The 6000-nt window shown below is 37.3% G+C and overlaps 1 protein-coding gene across 1 annotated transcript in view; it reads right to left on the minus strand.

Annotated features, from left to right (window-relative positions):
- Positions 1-3053, minus strand: part of STK32A (serine/threonine kinase 32A) — a 287637-nt gene extending 284584 nt beyond the window's left edge. Inside the window, exon 1 of the mRNA XM_040344565.1 lies at positions 2929-3053. The gene's annotated coding sequence lies outside the window, so the exon portion shown is untranslated. The remainder of the gene's footprint in view (positions 1-2928) is intronic.
- Positions 3054-6000: the final 2947 nt, after the last annotated feature.

A 6000-nucleotide genomic window follows, 5' to 3' on the forward strand; every position in this document is an offset into this window, starting at 1 on the left:
TTAATTAATTTCTGAAATTATTGCTAACAACCCTGGATTGTCTTCCCAGTCACTAAACTATAGAACAGAAGTAAAAGACATCCAATTTTAAAAATAAATAAAAGAAACCTAAAAATCATGTGAATACAAATTTAAAAAGAATAGAAAAAATAGAACAGAAACATACATGTAATAATATAATAAAGTAACATCTTTCTGCAGAGTCTGTTAATATTTTAGACATATATACTGTATATATATATATATATATATATATATATATATATAAATATATATATATATATATATATATATATATATATATATATATATATATATATATATATATGTATATATATATATATTACAAATACATAAAAAATCTCCCTGAGTGCAGCAACCACGATAAATAATTTTCTACAATGTTCAGCATCTTCTATGCAATTTTCTTCAAATGTATCAGAGAACTAAAGAGAATACACTATTCATATTTTCCACCTCTGAATACTCAGCAATGGCAGCATATATATATATAAAAGATTGCATTGCCCCTAGCTGCTATACAAAATAAATTTGGATTTCATGCAATAGATTCACTTCTTTTTGTAATGTTGGTTATTGCTTTTGCAGCATATACAAGATATTGTGAAATTAAATATTTTGTATACTCTCAAACATATTTAGAAACAAATATATACAGATGTACATCTGATGTCTCTGAAGAAGTATGGAGACTGCCATTGTTGACTTTTCATTCTGAAAAAGCTCATTGCCTGGCTTCCATGTTGACCTTTTAATACTTGAGCCACAAACAAATACACCTTCTGACCTTTCTCTGATTTTATGATCTTCATATTTGTTCAAGATCAATATTAAAGCCAGGAGGGGACTGCATAACAGACAGCCAGGCAACTAGTATTAATGGCTGGAGGTCATCATCTGCAGACCTCAAATTCCTACAGGTAGGTTTACTAAATGGAATGCACTTTCTGGAGTGCTCCATGTAACCTTGTGGTTTTAATCGTTAGGTTACCAGATTCCCATTGCATAGTCCTTACTACTCAATGCTGCCATGTAGATTATATCCATTAAAAACAAAAGATTATCAGGACAGCCACACTCCAATCCAATGGAACTTTAATTTAAAAACTGGAAACAGGCACTACAAGTCACAGCAATAGAACCTAGTACACTGACGCGTTTCACACTAACTATAGTGTTTACTTTACTTATAGCTTAGAGTAAACACTAAAGTTAGTGTGAAACATGTCAGCTGTCCTAGGTTACGTTGCTGTGACTTGTAGTGCCTGTTTCCACTTTTTTACATTAAAGTTCCGTTGGATTGGAGTGCGGCTGTCCTGATCATCTTTTGTTCTTAATTGCCATGTGCATTGCTAGCACCCTCAGCTATGTCTCTTTATAGATTATATCCATATTTGATATGGATATCAATCTCTGTCTCTTTATAGATAATATCCATATTTGATATTGATTTTATGTATGTATATTGACACTTTATATTAATTTCCTTTCACAGCACAACAATTTGGTTAGAGGGGATCTGCTCACATGGTCCCCTTAACCCAAATTGTTGTGCTGTGAAAGGAAATCAATATAAAGTATGGGTATACATAGAGGAAATCAATAAAACGTGTAGATATACATAGAGCAAATCAATATAAAGTATGAGTATACATAGAGGAAATCAATAAAAAGTGTGGCTATACATATAGGAAATCAATATAAAGTATGGGTAAACATAGAGGAAATCAATAAAACGTGTAGATATACATAGAGCAAATCAATATAAAGTATGAGTATACATAGAGGAAATCAATAAAAAGTGTGGCTATACATATAGGAAATCAATATAAAGTATGGGTAAACATAGAGGAAATCAATATAAAGTATGGGTAAACATAGAGTAAATCAATATAAAGTATGGGAATACATATAGGAAATCAATATAAAGTGTGGCTATACATAGAGGAAATCAATATAAAGTGTGGCTATACATTTAGGAAATCAATATAAAGTGTGGCTATACATATAGGAAATCAATATAAAATGTGGCTATACATATAGGAAATCAATATAAAGTGTGGCTATACATATAGGAAATCGATATAAAGTGTGGCTATACATATAGGAAATCGATATAAAGTGTGGCTATACATATAGGAAATCAATATAAAGTGTGGCTATACATATAGGAAATCAATATAAAGTGTGGCTATACATATAGGAAATCAATATAAAGTGTGGATACGCATATGATACAGTCATAATCATACTTACGGTACTCAAATTGCACTTTCTATACTATCTCTACATACTAGCATCTTTTTCCATTATACATATTGAGAACATATAGTTTTTCTATATGGAAATATGTCCATGTCTTAATGCACCAGCAATGCTGTTATTTTTTTAAATGATGTTAATTTTTTTTTTAAATGATGTTATTTGTTACTAGGTTCTTTTCACTATAATTCAGTTCTAATGTCATAATATATATTAAAAGCAGCTATGTAACACAACAGGTGGAGTACTACAGAAATGCAGATACCTTAAGGTTGCACACTGTCATGTCCAATTCGTTTATCTAGAAATTCCATTTTTTTTCAATACATGCACATGCACATAAAAAATATATAAATATATATAAAATGTATGCATATGCATCTACACACTTTATTGCAGCTAGTTGCATTTAGTACATAAACCCGTTACGTTTAGGGCTGCTGCTATTTTTACAGAATTACTAACAACTTCCTAGTAAAAATATATTAAGCATTATACTGAATAGATGTGTTTAATGACAGTATTCTGGTTACTACACATTATAAACAGAGAAGGACACAGATTCTATAAAATGATTAGGTTCTGATGCTAATTAAAACTTAGGGGAAATAAGTTTCCCTATAAAGTGCAATGTAAAGAGCTTACCTTGATTCATGAGAACGCCAACAGAGAATAATAACAGGTGAGTCCTGAGAAAGCAGCAGAGCTGAGAAGAACAGATGCTGCTGGAGGTAAGGAAGGGATACTGAATGACAGGCATAGAGGGTGGTCCTTCTGATCAGCTGTATAAACAAGTTCAGTACAAAGGGATGATGTCCCTAGGAAGTTTCCTAGCCAGCCACTGACTGGAGCTTTTGGTGCCCCCTAGTGAATTCTGCTGAAAACATCAACATTGAATGGGATGCGTACTTTCCATAGGAAAACATCTTACGTCTAAGTGATTAGCTAAAGGGTGATGTCAGATGGGCAATGTATTTGCAATGATCCTCTATTTTCTTAAGTGATTTTTTTCTACGAACGTTCTTGTTATTTTCTATGGAATCGCAAACTTGCTAACTTTACAGCGATTTGTAGCTCGGTCACTCAGCGATTTCATGCTAGTGACAAGCTCTCCGGTGGCAATCACTCTCCATTCACATCTATGGCTTAGCTACAGATTGCTGAAGGAGAGCAACTTGTATAAAGCACACCAACCTAATGATGTAGAAAAAAGAACAATTAGGCTTCATTCACACAGCAGTACAGGAACCATACAGCCTGTGTAATCACTCTCCCAGGACCCGCAGCTGCTGCATACAGTCGCCCATTAACCACTTAAGACCCGGACCAATATGCAGGTAAAGGACCAGGCCCCTTTTTGCAATTCGCCGCTTTAACTGACAATTGCGCGGTCATGCGACGTGGCTCCCAAACAAAATTGGCGTCCTTTTTTTCCCACAAGTATAGATTTCTTTTGGTGGTATTTGATCACCTCTGCGGTTTTTATTTTTTGCGCTATAAACCAAAATAGAGCGACAGTTTTGAAAAAAAACAATATTTTTTACTTTTTGCTATAATAAATATCCCCCAAAAAGATATAAAAAAACATTTTTTTTCTTCAGTTTAGGCCGATACGTATTCTTCTACATATTTTTGGTAAAAAAAATCACAATAAGCGTTTATCGATTGGTTTGCGCAAAATTTATAGCGTTTACAAAATAGGGGATCGTTTTATTGCATTTGTATTAATATTTTTTTTTTTACTACTAATGGCGGCGATCAGCGATTTTTTTCATGACTGCGACATTATGGCGGACACATCGGACAATTTTGACACATTTTTGGGACCATTGTCATTTTCACAGCAAAAAATGCTATAAAAATGCATTGTTTACTGTGAAAATTACAATTGCAGTTTGAGAGTTAACCACTAGGGGGGCGCTGAAGGGGTTAAGTGTGACCTCATATGTGTTTCTAACTGTAGGGGGGCGGAGCTGGACGTGTGATGTCATTGATCGCCTTTCCCTATATCAGGGAACAGACGATTAATGACAGCGCCACTGTGAAGAACGGGGAAGGTGTGTTTACACACACCTCTCCCCGTTCTTCAGCTCCAGGGACCGATCGCGGGACTCCGGCGGCGATTGCATCCACGAGTCTTGTGGCCGCGGTCACGGAACTTTGGATCGGGTCGCGGTCGCGTGCTGCAACCCACGGCTGGGCATTAAACAATCACGTACAGGTACGTGATTGTGCCCAGCCGTGCCATTCTGCTGACGTATATCGGCGTTAGGCGGTCCTTAACCACTTGCCGTCGCCGCACCGTCATAATACGTCCACAAGGTGGCTCTCCTAGGCGAGATCACGTATTATGACGTCCTACCTTTTAGCCGCCACTAGGGGCGCACGCGCGCCGCCGGAGGCGCGCGCACGCGCCCCCCGCTCGCCCCCGACTCCCGTGCGTGTGCCCGGCGGGCGCGATCGCCGCCGGGCACACGCGATCGCTCGGTACAGAGCGGGGAACGGGAGCTGTGTGTGTAAACACACAGCTCTCGTTCCTGTCAGCAGGGGAAATGCTTTTCTTCGGTTCATACACTGTATGAACCGAGGATCAGTGTTTCCCCTAGTGAGGCCACCCCCCCCCCCCACAGTAAGAACACACCCAGGCATACTTAACCCCTTCCCCGCCCCCTAGTGTTAACCCCTTCACTGCCAGTGGCATTTTTATAGTAATCTAATGCATTTTTATAGCACTGATCGCTATAAAAATGCCAATGGTCCCAAAAATGTGTCAAAAATGTCCGAAGTGTCCGCCATAATGTCGCAATACCAAAAAAAAAATCGCTGATCGCCGCCATTACTAGTAAAAAAAATATTAATAAAAATGCCATAAAAATACCCCCTATTTTGTAAACGCTATAACTTTTGCGCAAACCAATCAATAAACGCTTATTGCGATTTTTTTTTACGAAAAATATGTAGAAGAATACGTATCGGCCTAAACTGAGGAAAAAAAATGTTTTTTTATATATTTTTGGGGGATATTTATTACAGCAAAAAGTAAAAAATATTCATTTTTTTCAAAATTGTCGTTCTATTTTTGTTTATAGCGCAAAAAATAAAAACCGCAGAGGTGATCAAATACCACCAAAAGAAAGCTCTATTTGTGGGAAAAAAAGGACGCCAATTTTTTTGGGAGCCACGTCGCACGACCGCGCAATTGTCTGTTAAAGCGACGCAGTCCCGAATCGCAAAAAGTACTCTGGTCTTTGGGCAGCAATATGGTCCGGGGGGTAAGTGGTTAAGTGGTTAAACCTCCCAACTGTCCCTCATTTTGCTCCAAATCCTTCTACTTGTCTTTCTTCCAAATTAGTGCCTCCTTTTTAATCTGACGTGTAGATGCCTGTAAAAATTAATTATTCAACTAACTGAAGTGTTACTACATGTACATGTAGCACTACATGTACTACTACACGTAGTGCTACCCCTGTAGGAACAGCTGTAAGTAAATAGGTTCCTTCCCCACAAAGTGCAGAGGCAGCCAGGCACACAGCAACATTCCATTCACTCTGGCTCATTGAAAAGTCTAGGGGATGTCTTTTGGAATATTTATTACTTGAAGGAACTTATAACAGGAGAGTGTAGAGGTGTGTATGTAGGAGGTAATAGTTAATGTTGCCCCAACTGGGAAGTTGAGAGTTAATTGTGTTCCCAGGTATTCTTTGGGTGGGCTTCACT

This window comes from Rana temporaria, chromosome 3 (genome assembly GCF_905171775.1).
Source record: "Rana temporaria chromosome 3, aRanTem1.1, whole genome shotgun sequence".
NCBI classification, from domain to species: domain Eukaryota; kingdom Metazoa; phylum Chordata; class Amphibia; order Anura; family Ranidae; genus Rana; species Rana temporaria.